The sequence below is a fragment of the Aulonocara sp. 'chitande type north' Nkhata Bay genome, linkage group LG3, assembly GCF_057382095.1.
Source record: "Aulonocara sp. 'chitande type north' Nkhata Bay isolate Kocher_YH1m ecotype deep benthic linkage group LG3, A_spYH_male_GT1.1, whole genome shotgun sequence".
In the NCBI taxonomy this organism is placed as follows: domain Eukaryota; kingdom Metazoa; phylum Chordata; class Actinopteri; order Cichliformes; family Cichlidae; genus Aulonocara; species Aulonocara sp. 'chitande type north' Nkhata Bay.
Genome location: NC_141346.1, coordinates 51,315,089 through 51,337,016, shown reverse-complemented (window position 1 = coordinate 51,337,016; position 21,928 = coordinate 51,315,089). Strand labels below are relative to the sequence as shown.

The following is a 21,928-nucleotide window of genomic DNA, read 5'->3' as shown; positions in this document are numbered from 1 at the left end:
CATCAGATGCATACCGATGTGTTGGTGTAAGTGTATGTGCTGACCGCTGCAATTAAAAAGCTGTCTTTCATATGCAAATCATTAGCCTCAGCTAACCTTGGATGATCATAACAGCTGGCTAATGGAACCCAGATACCCATTATTAAGCCATCTCCACTGTTTTCCAGAGGTCCTTTTCTTGCTCTCTAATAATAGCCGGCCTCGACTACCACCATCAACACCGTGCCCTTGAAAATACATTGGCCAGCTGAACGGCATTGTCCCCGAAACCAAATTGTTGTCAGGATTTTGAGCAACAAAGCACCTATTGAGACCTGCTTACACAATGAGGTGCATTATTATTGCGCCTCAACCTCCGGCTCAAGGATCAAATTGCTGTTGAATAAGGAGCTACGCAAATATTAAGCTAGCTCTATTCCAAGTCAGTGATGATAACATCAAATCAAGTTAGGGGAAAAAAGGAAAAGGAGGGTGGGGACATGCAAGGACACTCATGCCCCGCTTTAGAAGATTTAGGTCTAATAAGCTGTTGGAATAAGGGCACAGAACTCTCAGCCTGCTTTTAATTTATCTCCTACCTGCAGCACTGATACCACGGAGGTGATTTTATCTGCACTTTCATCTGCCGCCCCTCCCCCTCCCCCCCACACACACACACACACACACACACACACACACACACACACACACACACACACACACACACACACAATCATTCCTGATTCTTTTGGACTTGTTTCTTGGAGAAAGATGACTGATGATATTTTGATACATATTTCTCTTTATGCTATTTTGAGGGTTGTGCGGTGGATTTTTTTCTTGCTCTTTGATTTGGGGTCTTTTTTTCTTTTTTTTTGAAGTTGGGAGTCGGAGGAAGTTTGACACAGGAGGATTTTCTTGGTGATCAAACACAGACACAACTTTTTTTTGAGCTGCCACAGTCAGGAACACAGTCGCGGCCAGTCGAGACGCCCCTCCTCCCCCTTTCCCCTCATCCTCTAAATACGTCTCTCATCCCTCTGTTGCAATGTGCAATTAACCTCATTTGATTTGGGAACTGCTAATCCCTATGCAGTAATTTAGCATTGCTAAACTCCTAAACCGGAGTTTAGCACCGAAAAAAAACCCCACTTACCTGTCCCCACACTAAAATACACATCCAGAAAACTTGTCTAAATAAAACAACAAACAAAAAGAAAAAAACATGCTCTTTATATTCATCTTTGCTCGGCAATATCCATGCACATAGCTGTGAAGAATACTGGCAGCCTTTTAGTTACACTGGTAACCTGGGCCACAGCCAGGCATTTAGAAGTGTTTAATTTAAATCCAAATCCCCCTAATAAAGATCAGCTTATAAAGCATTTTCTTTGTGCACATATTTCATTCAACTATAGTCTTCTTCATAACATATCTAAGGTGAATATGGTTTCAAAATGTTTCAAAAATCTTCTACAGCACCCCTGATTATTACTCTATTTGAAAAAATACCAAATCATTACAATAAATTGTAATCTAGCATAGGCTTATTTCAGGCAGGTCAGAAAGTCAACCTCAGCTACCATCTCATTGCTAGCCCACATCAGCTGCTGATTCTGCTGATACGCTTCTATACATCCAGTCTGCTGTCTCACACAACCTTAGTAATTGGGCAAGCTCTACAAGCTGGTTTAGCCTGCTTAAAAGTACATCTGCACACCGCTTTGCAACCCAGGCACCTTAACCGGATGGCAGCTGCCTCTATATGGTTACACCTGTGAAGGGTTACACAGAAAGTTTGCTAAGTAGCAAATGACCCTAACCAAAGGTGACCTGTAGTCTTAACACAAAGGTCAAACAGTGTTCCTATAACAAGTTGCTAACAAAATGTTCAACAATCTGTAAGTGATAGTCCTTTGAGCACTGATCAAATGATTCCAATGGAGGAGCTTCCGAAGAACCGATATTCAAAATCACCTACAAGTCAGGAGCAAGTCACGCTGCAGTGGGCTCTGCAAGAGTGGAAAACTGAGGAACAGTCCCACTACTCACCAACTCAACCCTGGTCTTTAGGCAGTTAATTGGGAGGGGTAACCTAGTATCAGAGGTGTCAGGCAACTGGTTACACAAGTGAGCCAACTATAACCACTGCAGTTGTTCCTGAGCATGTAGCTCTATTCAAATTCACCACCATGCTACAGCTGACCAAATAGATTCCCCACACAGTACCTACCATCCAAAACCTCTTGGAAGCATTAGACTCCAAAAATTCAATCATCCTACCTTTGTGTAGCCAACCAAATCTATTCAGCAGTAATGCAGTACGGTAGAATAAGGTTCAGGGAAGGCAGATGTGACAGCAAATAGAAGACAGAAAATAGGAGCACAGAGAGACCCCGAACAATATGTAGAACAAAACACGAACTATGGGATATAGCAGATAAAATTTAATACAAAGCACATGGTATAAAACAGCTAACAGTTCAGATCAGGACTCTACAGTCCAGTAACATTCAATGATGAGGATGTACACATCCTGGACAAGCAGGACTGCTAGTTTGAGCTGGGCGTCAAGGTGGCAAATGACTATCTTTAAACTGAGGGAGGGGGGATTAAGAATTAAGAGTACATCTTTCACCATCTTACAATGCTGAGATTGCAGCCATTCCTTGACTCTCTGTGATTGGTAATCATGCCACTGGTTATGACAAGTTGCATATCGACAATGGTGAAACTGAGCCATTGCTAGAAGCGCAAAGGCATCAGGATAAGACTGAGAAAATAGAATAGCAAACAGTAGACAGAGCTCAAAGAGACGGCTTGCCGAGCACACTGGCTCCATCTTGGATCTTATTAGTAGCATGTAATCACATTTGGGAGTAAAAATAGAGTAAAGAAGCAGTGTTCCTGGTCCTCCAGGACCCTGAGCCTTTTAAACAGTAAACAGTAATCCAGATCAAGTCCTAATCTTAATCCATTTTCTTAAAAAATGAATGTTTTAAGACTAATCTTAAAACTAGAGATGGTATCTGTCTGCCCAATCCAAACTGGGAGCTGGTCCCACAGAAGAGGGGCCTGAAAGCTGAAGGCTCTGCCTCCCATTCTACTTTTAGAAAGTCTAGGAACAACTAGTAAGCCTTAAATGGCATAACAGGGTCTGATCATTCAATACTTTTTATATAGAAAGGATTTTAAATTCAGTTCTGGATTTAACGGAGACCCTGAAATGAAACAAGAATGATCTTTCTTACTAGTCCCATTTAGGCCTCTCGCTGTGGTGCTCTTTGGACTGACTGAAGGCTTTTCAGGGACAACCACATTATAATAAGGAACTATAGCAGTCCAGCATAGAAGTAACAAATACATAGGGTACTTCTTCAAACATCACTGATATGATGTCACTAATTTTGGCAGTGTTAAGTAGATAAAAGAAGTGCCAACATGACTTCACGGTTCCTCACTTTAGTACAAGGCCACAATAATGCCATCCAGATTAAGTGTCTGATTAGATGATAATTGTTAATCAATTTCTGGCTGGTTAATTGTGAAGGATTGGTGAGCACGATTTAGTGGTGGTCAGCTGCAACCTGCTTCCTCGGCCCTCTCTTTTCAAACATGTATGAGAACCTCAGATGGCCTTGGTTTAACTTAAGAATATGAGAGGTCATCTCTGTTTGGTTTGTAGAAACATGCTGTTCCAATACATCAGGCTCCATACTTGAGCACCTGCTCCCTGTGTAGATAAAAGACAGCTAGTTGAAGTGTGTCTCTCCACCTAAGCCACCGTGGCCCTTTAAGTGAAGAAACCTGGCGAATCCTTGGGCAGCTTTTGTCTGATAACAGCCCGCACAGTCAGTTCATCTGTTTTAGCCACCATTTTGTCCTCATTCTTTCAACAGCCTTTTCAAATGTGCATGCTTTGAAGCAGGATGTTCCTGGCCGTGTATTCACAAGCAAGCCTTTTCAAGTAAAACAGTGCTTACTATAAGTACACTCAAGATGCATCCTTGACCAGTGCAGACAGCTTCAAAGAAAGCCGACCCCTGCTTTTTGCATCAGGTGTGAGAAAGCAAAAGCTATCGGGCCTCCGTGCTGTTCGCGATCAATGTTCCGAAAGATTGATAGAGCTTAGAGCTGCTTGTGTGTTTGGAGAGAGAGAGAGAGAGGGGAGGGAATTACAAACCACAGTGAGATTGTGCTAAATCAAGAAAGAGACAGCAGTTGTGTGTTACTGTGCTGTCCTGTGTGTCAGCCCTGATCAGAGACAAACCAGAGCCACCTGAGCCCCAAACCTGGAACATATTTCTGCCAGGAACAATGTCACCTCTGTGACACACTCACACAATTACACACTCACACACACAGTCTCACTTGCACAGAGGCACACAAAAAAGACCAAACCCCCATAAAATAAGACCTACTACTTAAAGGAAATATCCCATCAAAACTAACCTCACAGAAAACGCTTCGGATCACCATTTATATAGCTATGAATAAAAAGAGGCTTTGATTCATGCAAGCAGTTACAGCTACATTTCTTGAAAACATAAGAATATCTTAACATGATAACATGATAGCTATTATGTTTCATTTCAGCACGGTGTTCACTGTTAAGTCCATAATCAGTTAAAAAAGGTAAAAGCACTGATGAAAACCCCGAGCAGTGATTTTACGATGATTTCCCTCGTTAAACATTAGTGTATGATCCACCAGACTCACTGGATGACATAATCATTTTGCTACAGCTTTGGAAAAGAAAAGTGATCTTTGGTGGTGACACTGAAAGCTAGAAAACAAATCAAGAAAACCAAGATGGTTTCTGTGTAGCTGTTTGTGTTATGGTGATGTTTGAAGGACCAACATTCTGCTGGTTATTTTCACTTTTCTGGCAGGATGCTGCTACAAAGTACCTAGACCGAAGCAGGTAGTGCTTTCTGCCTTAGAAATCAGCCGTGAAGACACATTAATGTTTATTCATGCTGGAATAACTTCTTTTTAATCTCCCTAACATAAATCAGTGGGTCCTTCTTTTAGATTTTTTTTGTCTAGCTAAAAAAAGGAGAGCATATTAAAAAAGTAATGAGGACATTTTATGAAGGATACAGTTAAACTCAAGAAAATGCTTTTCACTCAGTAGTAACACCAACGAAAAACTAAAGTATTGCTGTTTTGAATTTGTTTTATTACTTTAATATCCTAAACTCCCTGCCTGATTAGCTTCCTTTGAAGAGCAAAATGTCTTTTTTTTTTCAGACATTATCTATGTAAATTATATAGTGGACTTAATGAAAGCCTTTTCCAATAATGCAGTCAATTTTCTTCATGATTATTAAGCACACGAATATGAACCATCCGTCTGCTTAAATTACAGTGTAATAGTGTCATTAATCAAACAAAGTGATCAAAGGTTGATATTTGACACAATTATTCTGTTAGCCTTTGCCGCATTTGTAATAATTATTTCATGCTGCGGCTTATGAGTTGGGATGTAACAGGTAATAATTTTGTGACTTGCCCACATTACGCAGTTAATATAGTCCCATTTATATTCTAAAGATTCTTGAGATATTTTAACAGCCGCGGTCTTCTTAAGTGGCTCATCTGCATCTTTGCACAGAACATGAAACAGACATAGATATTAAGAGCAGTCACTGGCCTTCAAATGCATTTTTATCATAACATCTGTTAGAGGATATAGCCAAACATGCAGGTCGGTGGATGATGCAGTGAACATGGGGCTGCATTACATCCTGCAACACCTCGACCGCCCGGGAACTTATGCCAGGGTCCTGTTTGTGGACTTTAGTTCGGCTTTTAACACCATCGTGCCTGAACTTCTCTCCTCCAAACTCTCCCAGCTCAGCGTGTCACCAGCTACCTGTCAGTGGATCACCAGCTTCCTGACAGACAGGAAGCAGCAAGTGAGGCTGGGGGAGATCACCTCTGAAACTCAGTCCCTCAGTATTGGTGCCCCTCAAGGATGTGTCCTCTCACCACTACTGTTCTCCCTCTACACTAATGACTGCACCTCCAAGAACTCGGCTGTTAAACTCCTAAAGTTTGCAGATGACACCACCGTCATTGGCCTCATTCAGGATGGTGATGAGTCTGCATACCGGCAGGAAGTGGAGCGGCTGGTACTCTGGTGCAGTCAGAACGATCTGGAGCTGAACACGCTTAAAACTGTAGAGATGACAGTGGACTTCAGGAGACATCCCTCAACACTGCTCCCTCTCACCATATGAGACAGCCCGGTGTTGACTGTGAAGATCTTCAAGTTCCTTGGTACCACCATCTCCCAGGACCTGAAGTGGGAGACCAACATCAACTCCATCCTCAAAAAGACCCAGTAGAGGATGTACTTCCTGAGACCACTGGGGAAGTACAGTCGACACAGGAGCTGCTGATCCAGTTCTACACTGCGGTCATTGAGTCTGTCCTGTGCTCCTCCATCACAGTCTGGTATGGTGCAGCCACTAAACAGGACAGGAGCAGACTGCAGCGGACTGTATGGGCAGCAGAAAGGATCATCGGTGCCCCCCTGCCCTCCATCCACGACCTGCACCTCTCAAGAACCAGGAAACGGGCAGGGGAAATCATCACAGACCCCTCACACCCTGGACACAGACTTTTTGACCTGCTGCCCTCTGGAAGATGGTACAGAAGCCTGCAGACCAGGACCACCTGACATAGGAACAGTTTCTTTCCCCTCGCCATCTCCCTCCTAAACAGTTGAACTGTCACACTGCTCCCACTAGCATACTGCAACTGCACCTTATGTACATTCTGTGGTATTCATTTCACTGTGTCTGTGCATTTACATGGCCAATAAACGCGATTCTGATGCTGATGTCAAGCACACACGGCTGCCTGTGCCGTGAAAAAGTATATGCCTCATTCATGTTTCAGATCATCAGACAAATTCTAAAAGTCAAAAAAGACTTAATATAAAATGAAAGCTTGAAATGATGAGTATATTTATTAAGGTAACTAAGCTACCCATTCCTAACTGGCACTATGTGTAAAAGTAATCATAAAAGGACGAAACCACTGCTGACCAAAAAGATGAAAAAGGTCGTCTTGCAGTTGCAAAAAAACCCTCAATCATCCCCAAGACTGGGGGAAAAAAGTCTGAAGAGACAGACTGTTCTCATTCCTGACACGTAACATACCGACGATTTGTCACGTTCCGAGTTGTCCCATAGGAGCGCAAAAGGTACCCTTCCACATCCCTATGATACGCACTGGATTATGGATGGAATAGAATGACGCTCCCGGCAGTAACACACGCTCCAGCCATGTATTCCAGCCCTAACCCTAACCTTAACTACAACCTTAATCGTGTTAGATAGTGTGTTTTCCTAAGCGATTCATGATGAGAAAGTAAAATGAAATGTACATGTGTAGATTCATTCCAAATGGTTCTCATGTTTCCTGATGTTTCCGAACGCATAACATAGAGACGTGTTGTCACATGGCGTGATATGTTACGCTTTGGGATGAGAACCTGTTGAAAGGGATCAGACCTGAACATTGTGGAAGGTTTGAGTCCCGTCACATCTGATTCATCTAAAGAACATTATGCCAACAGTCAGACATGGTAGCGTGATCGTCTGGGGCTGCTTTGCTGTTTCAGGACTTAAACAACTTCTAGTAAGTGTTAAAACCACGAGTACTGCTCTCTACTGCTCTCTGAAGCTCAAACGCTCTTGGGTTATGAAGTCCATACTTAAATCAGAGTAAGATGCTTTGGCGTGACTTTGAACAGGCCGTCCATGTGTGGTTGAATAAATAGTTCTGCAAATTCCTACACGTCGACATGAAAGCCTCATTTCGAGTTATCACAAACGCTTGATTACAGTTTTTCTGCCAAGGGTGGCACAATTAGTTATTAGGTTTAGGGGGCAATTACACAGAAATTACACAATTTTTCACACAAGGCCAAGTAGACTTGGATAGCTTGTTTTCCCCTTAATAAATGTAATCATCATGTAAAATTTGCATTTTGTATTTAATCAGGCTATCTTTCTTTAATAATTGAAAATTTGGTTGATGATCTGAAACGTTTAAGTGAGACAAATATGCAAAAAACTAAAGACGTCAGAGGGTAAATATTTTTTCATGGCAATGTAATTTAAGTTTATGTGAGTACATGCACATGTGACACTTTTAAGTCTGATTTGGAATAATATATGTATAAGTTGGCTGAGTTCAGCTAAACAAAATGAGCCATGATATGAGAATAATTAAAGTGGACAAAATGAAAGAGGTCTGATTAAAAATAAAAGCATCTGGAGTAAACTTGCATTAGGTGTTATTTTTCACTGCTTAAGAGGCAACGAAAGAATGTGTGGTAAGTACAATGCTGACATATAATAGAATAGAATAGAATAGAATAGAATAGAATTCAACTTTATTGTCATTGCACATGCACAGGTACAGGGCAACGAAATGCAGTTTGCATCCATCCAGAAGTGCTTTAGTGATATAGATATATTACAATATATATTAGCAATAATATAGATATGTGAGTATATTACAGAAATGGGTCTATTATGGTATGTTATAATGTACACGGTATGAAGTATGTTGTGAATATTCTATAACTATAAGTATGTACAGGCTGTAGTGAGTACAAGCTATGTACAGGATATGAACAGGATATAAATATGAAAAACTATACAGAATATGAGATAAATAACTTTACAGAATCTGGGATATACAGCTATACAGAAATGGGAACTATGCAAGTTGTAAACAGTTGTAGGATTAAAAATTATCGAATGTACAGAATGATTATTTACACAGAGCTATACAGTAGTGCAGTTAAGATAAGTGAGGGTGTAGATAGTTTCTACAGAGGCTATATAAAGTGCTAGTGGTTGTGAGTGGTGGTTCAGTCCATGTTATTATTGTGTTTGAGGGTACAGTTGTCCATTGTGGGTGTGTGTATGTTCAGTCCATGAGTTTAACGTGGGTCAGATGTCAGGAGGCAGAGTTCAGGAGTCTGACAGCTGTGGGGAAGAAGCTGTTCCGGTACCTGGTGGTCTTAGTCCGGAGGCTCCTGTGGCGCCTCCCAGAGGGCAGGAGGGTGAAGAGTCCATGTGATGGGTGACTGGGGTCTTTGATGATTTTCCCAGCCCTTTTCAGACACCGCTTCCTGTAGATGTCTTTTATGGCAGGAAGTGGTGCTCCGGCGATGCGCTGGGCAGTTTTCACGACCCTCTGCAACGCCTTCCGGTCCGAGGCAGAGCAGTTCCCGTACCAGACTGTTATACAGTTGGTCAGGATGCTCTCGATGGTGCAGCGATAGAAGTTCACCAGGGTGTCTGAGGACAGGTGGTTCTTCCTCAGAGTCCTCAAGAAGAAGAGGCGCTGGTGAGCCTTCTTGACCAGCTTGGAGCAGTTGGTCGTCCAGGTGAGATCCTCGGAGATGTGGACTCCCAGGAACTTGAAGCTGCTCACACGCTCCACAGCCGTCCCCTTAATGTGGATGGGTGGATGTGGGTCAGCATTCCTCCTGTAGTCCACGATGAGCTCCTTGGTCTTCTCGGTGTTAAGCAGCAGGTTGTTTCTGTCGCACCACTCAGCCAGACGATCCACCTCCTCCCTGTAGGCGGCCTCATCGTTGTCACTGATGAGGCCAATCACCGTGGTGTCATCTGCAAACTTAATGATGGTGTTGGAACCATCAGCAGGTCTGCAGTCCTTGTTAAGAATATTAAGCAACAAATATATTAATTAATCTTATCCACAAAACACTAAACAAAACAAACATTTACTCTGTGTTGGCTCTACTTGTGTCTGTAATGAAACGCCTCTTTAGATTATAAACAATCCACTAACTAAGCAGGAAACACTCACAGCAGGAATAGTACACAAATCAACAATACAGAGAAAAAAGTGAAGTTCTTATTAAATAACTGTCTCTACATTGTCTGCGGTCTACAATAAAAATGTTGAAATAAAGTTGCTTCTGATATAATACAGTCATAAAAACACTTTTATTGCACAAATGATTCTGAATTTCAACATATTTTCTGTTCTGTGTTTGTATCGTTCCAAATATCAGTGTACAAATAAAAAAAAATCACATCATATATATGAAAAAAACTGGACTGGACTAAGTACCAATGACCAGTTACTACAATAATTACTGTATAGTAGACCCAACTGAGTAAATTCAGTTACTGAAAAGTGGAGTAACTGATCCCTTAAAAGATTTATTTGATAATTCTAGAAGTTAAATGTCCTCTTCAGTTACACAATTGCGTAATACTTTTGATTACAGTTAAATTAGGTCATTATATAATATTTTTACAGTTTCCATTCACCTCTCCCGTGGGATGTGCTTAACAGAATTAAAAAATAAAAATTTTTTCAAAAACAAAAATATGCATTTATTGACTTTAATTATTAGACTGCACACAAGCAATGCAGTACCGAATGATGTAACTATTTATTTTAAGCTTTATTTAAACGAAGATCACAAATTTCTTTTGCTGTGTTCTACTACCACGTTTTTCATTAACCTTTAAAATTACGTTATTAGTTTGTTGCACAGTTTTGAAGAATTATTTGAATTTTTACTTGTTACATTGGTCTTGCTCACCCTTGTTCGGCGTCAGTGGGACAGACTAACCTTTAGATTTCTAGGCCTTTATTTTAAGCTTCATCTTAGCATCTCTAGCAGTGTAAGTACTAACAGAGTGATTGTTAATAACCCACTGAACCCACGATGTTACAGTTTGACGATTACATAAAAGTTATTTATCTCATGTGTAAACTTTGCTACTTCACCTGGAGCTTTCATAGTTCACAACTCTACACCATTAAAAGAAATAAAAACCCAACAAAAAAACAAACAGGTCTCTTTTGGCTGTCAGATTCTTCGTGTCTTTCTTGGTCCATAAATGCTCCATAATAATTAACTAAACACACCAATGCCACTGATATAATTAGTTCAGACTCAAATTAAGTCCTTACTTAATCAGCAAAACAATTATGTTAATCAAACATAATCTCATTCATTCAAAAGTAAAAATGTTACACAGGAACCCTTAGAAGGAATACGTAATACTATCATTTTATATATTTATTTGTTGAAAAATCTCAAGTTTATTCTGGTTAATCTGTTTAAATATATGGAATATTTGAGTTTACAATGTGCTGAGCACCAAATGCTTGTGAAAGTTTATCTGTAAAATTTATTGTCCCGGCTGAACGCCGTCTGCTCAAAGCAAAACAATGACATTGCATTAGGCTTTTGATAAACAGCCATAGCGGTGGCTCCGCAGAAAGTTGTTCTCCACCGGCTGCATGAGTGAGCACGGCTCCCTGAATCAGCTCTTAATTAATGTCTCTTAATTGAACATGTTGCTTACAGTAATGGCTGAAAATGGCTTTGATGTCACAGAGGAAAATGTATTTTTTTGCCTGGCAGAGACTATTTTTTAGTTTTCGAGATCTTGGGGTTAATTTTACCAGATTGTGGATGAATTATTATAAGCGTAGAGGAGAGGCTGATACAGATGAGAATAAGAGAAAAAAAATGACACCAGAGGGGCATTAGTTAGTGACGGAGGCATTGGAGGAACCTGCTCTCGATTCTTTATGTTGGCGCAGCTTTATCACGCAGAGATGTCCAAAAAACGTTCACGATGGTCTCTCCTGGATGGCAAGATGGTAGATGGGGTGAAGGAGTAATAAGATTTCGTCGTCTGCGTGAGATAGAGACAAGCTTTTGTCTTCACACTGTTTTTTGTCTGCATCGATGTGTTTTTCTCCATTTGCTCCTCTTTTTTGCCTCCTCGCTCTGTCTCTCTGTATTATGTGGCGTTTCCACTCTGGTTATAACTCCTCTAACAGACGCTGGCCTGTAGGCAATGCAACATCTCTCTCTGTCAGCTTCTCTTCCCATGCATTCACACGTATGCATTTGCTCTAAAACACCCCCACCCTACTCGCTCGCAATCCTTCGTTTTGGAAAACAGCGCCATGCAAGGACACCGACTTGGCACGTTTCATCTTTTTTCGTATAATTAGGAGCATCCAGGGAGATATTTTTGTGCTAAATCCATCCTTTTCCTGGTGGATTTTCAGTATGGCCAAAGTGTAATATCCAGTGTGCCGTACAATAACACATTCATCCAGACAAATCTCCAAATTGTTGAAATACAAAGAGACAAGGGGACTGTAAGCAATCAGCGATGGAAAATATGCAGGGCAGCATCCATTATATGATTTATTTCACCATTTTTACATCCTTATGTGTTGAGCACAAATTACTTCTTAAGAGGATTTTGAAAGGAATTATGTGGCACATGGACAAGACCGAGTAGTCCTGTGTATTGAAAAATGATGAGAGGAGAATGAAAAGAAAAACAGGAAGGTGCAGAAGGATGGAGCTGAACTCAGCAGTGAAAATACACGAAATAAAATGACAAAACAGGAAGGCCTGATGTAGAAAACTGGACGTATTAGCATGTCAGGGTATAAACTAGCACAGTACAGCTGGGTGCAGTAGAAAGGAGCCCAGCACAGAACCAAATAGAATTTTCTGCAGGAAAGGATCAACAGTACTGTCAAAGCAACTTTATTTCAACATTACTATAGAGACTCAATCTCTTGTCTCTTTCCATCACTCTGTCTCTCAGTGGGCCTGTCGGTTATTTGCTGCCGAAGCTCCCTACCTCCCTGTTACCTCAATGCTCGGCCCACGTCGTGTCAAGGTTGTGTCAATATCGTGTCGAATACACCTACTCCATTGCACGCTGACAGATAGTATTTTATTGAGCTTGAAACCCTTTGACAAGACAAAGAAAATGAAGAGGAGGCAAAGGAGGGAAGCTGAGAAAGAGAAGGAGTTGAAAAGGACTGGAAGGTACAGGGAGATGGAGCAGGACAGGCGAGAAGGAAAGAAAAGGAGGGATGAGAAAGAGCTAGCTGGCACTGTGTGGCCTGTCAGCTAGCTTAATGCTTGGGAAAAAGCTCCACACAGTCTTTTTTTTTTCTTTTTTTCACTTGGCCGGGTTTATTGCCATGTGTGATGGCTATAAGGGACTCAGGGAAGCAACTGGCTCAGCTTCTCTTCCACTCCTGAATCTCAGTGAATACCCCCGATGCTGGCCTTGTGCTAGCCAAGAGCTATTGTGGGTCTATTTAATCCAAATCAATAAACTTTAAAGTGCTCACTGAAACAAATGAAGTTTGGAAATTGTATTGGAGACAGGACCTCCCAGCAGGAATTGTTGACATCACCAGTATAAGTAAAGCATTGTAGAATCTTTTACTATGTTGTTTTTCTCTATTAGAGAGGAGAAACAGCACATTAAATAATGCTGATTATGATATAGAGGCAAGGGAGCTTGTAATTAATGTATACACTGTTGTCAATCAGCTCCTGGTAGTCCTGACTGTAATTCAGTGTTTAGCAAGAAATACAGGAGTTAGAATATGATACTGGATTTCGCTGCCATGTCATATTCAGTTTTAGAAACATGGTTTGAAACTTCAAGTGTTACGTTTATATTAAGAAAACCTGTTAAATCTAAAAGGTATTTGGCACTTCATCAAACAACTTCTCCCTGGATGTTGCTTTAATCACTCACCTTGAAGTAGAGCTGGGCAATATAAGATTTTTTCATATCACGATATGTTTTTTTCATTTCAGGCGATAACGATATCTATCACGATATAAGCCAAATAACTATATTTGTAAGATTTGAATGTGCCGTTGCTCACAAGTAAAATGTGAAATAATCAGCAGCTTGTTTTGATTTAAATATTTATTTCCCATAATAAGTTCAACAGGGTAGATGTACTTAAGGAACACGAGACTTTTTCAGATAAATAAAGGCAAATATTGCAAACTACACAAAAGCAGCCGCTAAAGCGTTTAAGTTTCAAAATAGAACAAACGAAACAGACTAAACTGTCAATTCCACTTAGAAACAAAATATTAATTCTAAAAATAAATCTTAGTTTGTTTTACAGAAGAACAGACAAAATTGACTAACTTTTGTCAATATCAAATAAACTGAGAACTAAAAGGAAATTCTCAATCTCTCCTTGTTGTATAGCTTAGCTTTTCAAACAGTTTTAACAGTTACTTTAGTCTGACAAAAGCCGAATGACGAATTAGCGCTTCCAGTCAGAGATTGAGCATGCACCGGTTTATTGTATTTCCAGACTTGCTTTCGGCACAATTTACAGTGAACGCTACTCTGTTTTTTGTCAGACTTGAAATAGCCGAAATACCTTCACACTACGGAACTTCTATGGCTCTTCCGTTCGACAATCTCTCCGGCATTGGAACCATCACCTTCGGTCACGCTCTCGGTTGATTTTTCTCTAGTCGGCACACTCATTTCCTCCATTACCCGGGCGGCACGGCGGCTGGCTGCTTCCCAAACAAATACACATGTGCGGCTTGGCACTTGTGCTGCACGTAACAAGTCACGTGACGTGACGCTGCGGCTGTGATTGGTTCGGCTCTGCGCTACTTAATTTGGATTGGCTGTTCTTTTTTTTTTAAGCGGACAAGAGCGGCGAGGCCTATCGCAATAGTTTAATTTTTCTATCGAGAAAAAGTTATTTCGCAATACATATCGTTATCGTTCTATCGCCCAGCTCTACCTTGAAGCAGAAAAACTTTGAAATCATCTGAAATCACTGAATGACATATTTTTGTGGTCATTAGTCCCAACGTTGCTGCAGTGTGGATACCTCTTTATTCCGAAAGCTGGCGCTAAGCAGATAGTTGCTGTTTCCCTTGAAGCGAGCTGGTTAGCTCCCTTTTGTAGACGTCCTTGTCCCTCCAACGTCCCTCCAACTCCATCATCTTGGGCCACAGAACTACACTTTACTAGGGCGACCGTGGCTCAGGGGGTTGGGAATCGCATCTGTAACCGGAAGGTCGCCGGTTCGATCCCTGGGCTCTCTGTCCTGGTCATTGTGTCCTTGGGCAAGACACTTTACCCTACTTGCCTACTGGTGTTGGCCAGAGGGGCCGATGGCGCGATATGGCAGCCTCGCTTCTGTCAGTCTGCCCCAGGGCAGCTGTGGCTACAACCGTAGCTTGCCTCCACCAGTGTGTGAATGCGAGAGTGAATGAATAGTGGTATTGTAAAGCGCTTTGGGTGCCTTGAAAAGCGCTATATAAATCCAATCCATTATTATTATTATTATTTACTGTTTTTTGGAGAAAAGATGGTGGCTTTGTTTTGGTAGTAAAAGCAAAACTAACGGACATTTTTAGGACGTATTTATATCTTCTCAGTTCTTAATGTGAAATATCTGGCTCCGAATCCCACCAACCTACAATCTGTGATGCCAGTCTAATAGATGAAAGCATCTGCTGCTTGGCTTAAAAAATAATAAGAGCGTCAAAAATAATTAGTATATAGACAAAACCTCTGAGAGAAGAAGTTGATATTTTTGGATTTTTAAAGGTTTTAAGTAACCTCTCTGGTAGCTAACAAAATCAAAGTAAGTAGAGTAAAATTACGTCTGATGTAAATAAAGAAAAAAACAGGTTGTGTGGCCTAGTTTTAAGATTGCATATAAATAGTGTACCCTGAGGAAATATTCTTGGCAGGTATGTTTATTTATTAGTTTTGTGGAGAGGAAGCCGGAAAAATGAAATTTGGACTCTGTATCATCACAGGAGACAGCTGTGATCGGGTGGGACTGCAGCACTCATATTTCCAAGACGCTTTTAAACACCAAAAGATTCACCGGGATTCTTTTTGCAGGCTGCGTCAGTACAAAGGGGAGTATGGAGTTCGGTGTATATGTGTCGCAGCAGAAGGTCTATCAGCTCTGGGAACAGAAGTAGAATTTACTTCTCTAGCATCAGATTAACTTTCAGGACAGACAAGGACAAGACAAGCAGCTGCTGACAAACCAGATACTCCCACTGGGGTGACATGTAGCACAAACAATAAGATCTGGATTCATGTAAAAGCGTTTGATTAAAGATTAACGGCTGCACACACACCTTTACATCAACGCACACACTCCACACTCCTCAAACTGAGATAAACACACACACACACTCATAGAAAAGACAAACTCTTTCCCTCAGCACACATATGCAGTTCTGCTGATACATGTTGAGCTAAGTTGCTTTAAGTTGCAAAAGTTCCACTCAGTTTGGCCAGCTGCTGCATTTTTCAGGGTATGTTGTCTCTTCCTCACTTTGTACACGTTGCGTTTGTGTGTTTTCACCTGGATTGTGTTGTAACTGTCGCAGGAGCATTCCAATTAAGGAGGTATTGTTATGTATGAGATGGAGAGCGGCGGGTAGTGACAGAGCTGACAGCATTACTTAATGGAAACGCTGGTGCCTGAACGGAGACGACAGCACAGGCTCTCTCACACCCAATTACTTGTTTCTGTGCTCTTCCTGCTGCAACTCACAAATAGAAAAAGAATACATTACACGCTCGAAGTAATAAACTCTGCAGATCAATAAATAACACGACATCTAAAAGATGTTGCTTGTGTGGGGATCGCATGTTCTCCTGTTGTTCAGTTAAACAGTAACTTTACCTTGAACTTGAAAACATCTTGAAATAGGGCGTTGTTCTGATTAATCGATCAATAATTATATAGACAAATGTGTTATTAGTATATTGGTCATCAAATGTAATGGTGTTTATACGTGATTGCAAAATGACATATTTTGAATTTTGGTTTAATGGTCATATTTATTATATGAATACATCATTTTAAGTTTTAAAAGGAAAACGTTTTCAGCAAAAACTGATGTAAGTGCTGCCATTAGTCAGCAATTTCATACTGAAAAGACATTTCCCTTTTTTAATAAAAAAATCAGCCTTTTATAATAAAAATTATCATTTCATTAATTCCTCCTCTACTTTTTCATCCAAGTAATTTTCATTTCATATACATCAGTTCACACGTATCTGCTGACTACTGTTGACTGCATCCAATGCACTGTGTAAAGGATCGATTTAGCATAATTTCATCAGTTTGTTTTGGACTCTGCTAAAAGTTTGTTCTGGTCCAGAAATGATCATATTTGTTTTTCTGTGGAGTTACCAGCTAATGCTAGCAAGTTCTTAGCAAACTGCAACCAAAAACTGCGACATAATGTGTAGATACAGATACCTGCTAATTATTGCTAAGTGTCAGACCAGTAATCAGTTTGGCTCAGTTTTATTTGTATACTGTTAAAAGTTTGCTACGTAAATAAACGAAATGTATTACACATTACTTTTTTCCCATTTAAGAACTTACATTAATAAATTGCTACACTGCTTACTACTTTACTTTTGCGTTACTCCATAACATGAAATGTATTGTGACATGTATACTGGTTAGCAATCTAGACACTGACCCAGGCCTCTGTCCTAAAACTTACCATGTTTCTTTTATTGCTTAAATTTGAACACTAGACCAAAAGCACAAAGCAAAGTTGAAGAAAAGACCAAAAGAGATTTCAAGCAATCAACACAGAAACTGTACTGTAGAAAGATGCACAGGTAGAAATGGAGGCTACCAGCCTGACTGCTCATCACTTTGTAGTCTGTTGAAGGTCTGTCTCTGGCAGCTGGGCTGGGGTCTGCATACACTCACATTTAACATCCTTCACTAGCTTTGTGTTTGCATACTGTCTGTTTTACCGTCTGCTTTACCATTATGTTTGGGGCAATACAAATATAAATATGTACCGGTCTTCACTTCTCTAAAGTTGGCTGATATAGCCTCAAAGTTATATCACGATATTTCAAGAGAAACTGCGATAGTGATATTTTGGATAGGAAAAAAAAAGCTTAAGTTTTATTGATACTTGCAGACAACAACGTTTTAACAGCATTATAAGTGTAAATGAAAGCCATTTTTATCCAGTGAGCTGCTGTCACTGATGACAGACTACCTAATTTAAAGTGAAACTGGGTGCTAGAAACAGCAGCGTTATGGTGCAATAGTAGTGACACACCATGTCAAATCTAACCAAAATTTAGTCTAGCTACTGTCCTTGGAATATTTAAGTAAATGTATATAATAACTGCCTTACACTTTAGTTTAACAATAGTTAAATTAAGTTAACCCTGTAACTTGTTAAGAGCTGCACAGTGTTGTCACATCATAGAACTAAAGATATTTTCTACCTGGGATTTTGTGTCATGGGTCCACAGCTGCTTAAAGCACTGCTATTCCACTGTGCAACTGCACCAGCAATTTCATTCATTCGCTCTTCACATTTAGTGCAGCCAGTGAATGGTGGAACGATGCTCTGTGGAATCATTTGTTTGGATTGCACATCTCCACAAATGACTAGCATCTCCTTCGTAGCTTGATTGTACTCAAATGTGTGTTTTAGCCTCAAGTGGTTGAATAAGTTTGTTGCTTCCACCTTCAGCGGGCAAAGTTTTTTCTGCATATTGTGCAAAGTACTGTGTTTTGTTGGAGGTTATTGAAGTAGCTCCCTTTTTACTAAATTGTCACCGTAGACTGACGAGCGGCTCTTTAACATGTCCCGGCTTGTCTCATTGTTGCACGCACAAGGGAACATAAACCCATGGGGTTGCCATAGCAATAATATTGTGATATAACATTTTTATATGATGTAAAAAAAAGTATACTTATACTAGTATTTTCACAGACTGTATGATGTGGCACAGCCCCAGTGTACAGGAGAGATGACAGATTTTTAATGGTGTCTTTTTTACTTTTTTATATTGCACATTGTGTAGATAATTGAAGAAACTTTGTAATGAAAATTGTAATGATATTTTCCAGTAGTGCATTACATTACTACACTGCCAAAAAATATAATTTGACACGCACTTCATGACATGTGTTTTTCAATTAGATCAATGTTGTAGAATTTGTTGAATTTCCCTCACCAAAACTGAACCAACAACTTCTTGGATGGTCTGTATGAAATAAATTGAGTACCATATAATTACTGTATAAATAATTTGAATTAGTTTAGTTCAGGCCTAGCATAAAACGGTTAGCTACAGCCGTCTATGTCAGGACACATGTCAGTCGAATCCGCCACAATCCAACCCAGATCCAAGTATAAAAAACTCACATTTATCACACTTACATTTGATATTTATTCATTCATTCATTCATTCATTTATCACATATTACATAGACTGTACAAAAAAAATCCATCTAAGATCCATGCCTCTTTTACAAACAATGGCTGAACAGGCTCAGGCTGAAGCAGTGCTTATATTTATGCCTGGCCTATATTCTCATGATTAAAGATACTCTACCCTAAAATCAACAAACAAAATAGCAACAATATTCTCACATGTAACTTAAATATATTTGTAGATTCCTTTGAAGGCCACAAATAAATTGCACATTTTTATGCACATATCAACATCATTCACAACAACAATTTTTTTTTTACAGGAAAATTACTAAACTTTTGCAAAGGCCAAAAATATTTTCTGTATCAGACTGTGAACAGCATGTTTGCAAGTTGAACATTTTAACGTTTGAGGTTGCTGCTTGCATTGCGTAACTGCATCAGACTTACTTGAAGAATCATGTACACGTATGACATTTACTACGTTTTTAGAGGGAGCATCTTGTAGTGGATGGTTTACTGCCCAGCAGGAGACACCTAATATATCTCGTTTTTTTTCCACTTCTTAAAGCAATTTTCACTCACTATCTTAAAGCATTTACGCTTGTTGTTGGACAAAATTGTAGGCGCAACATTTGATTTTAGTGGTCACTTATACTCAGCAGCATTGTGAGCTCTTCTATTCAGCTAAATGAATGAAATGCATTAGGACTGAAGTGAACACAACCACACAACCTTTGAAAGCTGTCTTGCCTACACTCTTTCTTCTGTCCTTATTGACAGGAAAGCTGTGAACACTAATATCACTTCCTTTTTATTTCGTTTTACTGAAAATTACAGCCAAACGTAGCACAGCGTGGGATTTTTCTAATACTTAGAATGTAAATTATAACTTTGTTAAGATACAGTGCAGCCATTTAATGTCACTAATAGACACACATTTCACACACAAAGTAAGAGCGGTCTAATTGGGTCAAAAATTACATATATACCATATTTGAGGCTCCTTTTAAACACACTGTGGACAGGTTTTGCTTGTTTCTGTTACAATTCTCATACTAACCTGATGATTACAAAATCTTAGCTGCAGACACAATTGTATTATTTTACATGTGAACATAGGATTGGTACACACTAATCTGGACGTAACAATACTAAAGCTTCCCTCAGTGTTAAAAAGATACTTCCTGTTTGCTGTTAGATATCTCACAAAAATACTTTTCCATGTTAAAAAAAAGCCGTAGTATTCCAGTTGTTCGCCAGATGAAAGGGACATTTTGAGCTTTCTAACATTTACTGACATAAACTTCTGTTTTTTATGTGACTTGAATACAAATGGTAGAAGAACTGCAGGAGTTTTGCCACAGTGTGATGCTGCCATGGATCGTCGAGCTTGCAGCTATTCTGAGTTTTGCATATTGCTGTTACCACAGGGGAGCCGAATACAAAATGTATATTTGCCTCCTTTGTTATAATAAACCCACTGAAAGTAAGTTTAAAACAAAAACAATGCTTCAGTATATACCTCTCAAAGTCAGAGAGGGATTGTTGAAATGAATTAAAGCGGGTGTTTGTGTGTAAAATATACTAGAATACGTGTTTCTATGTAAAGACTCCATTCAACTACACCACTCTTGGGTGGGATAGACACACCAAGCCTCCCATTCAGTGAGACTTCACAGCAACACACACTCGTGCTCATTCAGTCCCAATTAGACCCCACACACCCCCGTGAAACAGGGCTAGAACGGTAGCCCCAGTAATGACCAGATCGTTATAGGAGAGAGCAAAGTGGTGAGGGCAGAGAGGCCGAACAAGGGAGGTGGACTGGGGATAATGAGAGGTTGCATGAGGACAGGGAAGGAAATAGATGGGGTGGAGTGTTAGAGCATGGCTGTTTGCACTTTATTTATTGACACAATGTACAAAGTAAAGGAAATCATTTGATTTATGTCCCCACATGCTGGCGTACATATGCAGAATAAACCATTACTGTTGTTCTTTTGTAAATCATTCAGTGTTAAAACTTGAGCACGTGTCATAAAATCAAAAACTTACTGAATTCCCGTTTTTATGCCCAAATCTGAGACGACACACTGTGGACATCTCTGAGAAGCACTAAAAGTCGTTTTTCTGTTCAGGAAGTAAATAACTATAATTTGGCATCTTAGTCAAGAAAAAACAACAATAAGCTTTGCTAATGTTTGCTGCTTTTTTGTTAATTCTTTTTTGTTAATCATGGATATCAACAACAATTATATTTCAGCATTAAAATCATTTTCATGAGAAATTTGTTAATCACTGTTCTAGTATATGGATCCGTTCTTAAGCAAACAGCGATCTAGATTATTGTTAAATGGAAAGGTCAACGTTTTGTTTAAGCAGTAGAGAAGGTAGCTGCTCCTTATGGTTAGCACATCGGAAACTATACACAATAAGGAGTTCAAATGATTTTAAATAATTTGGAGCTTGAGTGATGTTTTAGCGGTAGTCAAGTGCAGGTGAACCTTATACATCTGTAAGGATCAATGTCACAGAGAGCTCTTTGAGGAAACCTCTGAGTTCTTGTCAGTATATTTTAAAGAGGAGCAATAGAAACCGGAAGCATCTCACAACAGACCAGTCTTTCAGAAATAAAAAGTTAAGAGGAATGTTAAAGCCTTAAGAAATAATGAGTGGTTGCAGTTTTTAAGAAATAACTACCTTAAATGTTTCTGAAACAATGAGTCAGTTGATTATTTTTAATATGATAAATAGTAAGTAAAGTCTTTATAAGAACATTAGCCTTAGCAGTGAAAAGGAGGTGCACGCATTGAGGCAAAAGGACTGAACCGAATCCTTGACCATTCAGGATGATTCCAAAGTGATGGA

General features: G+C 39.8%; 1 protein-coding gene across 4 annotated transcripts in view; it reads left to right on the top strand.

Annotated features, from left to right (window-relative positions):
- The window catches only part of LOC147336086 (neuroligin-2-like), a 244,893-nt gene that overhangs the window by 122,578 nt on the left and 100,387 nt on the right, over positions 1–21,928 (top strand). The gene's annotated exons all lie outside the window — the stretch shown is intronic.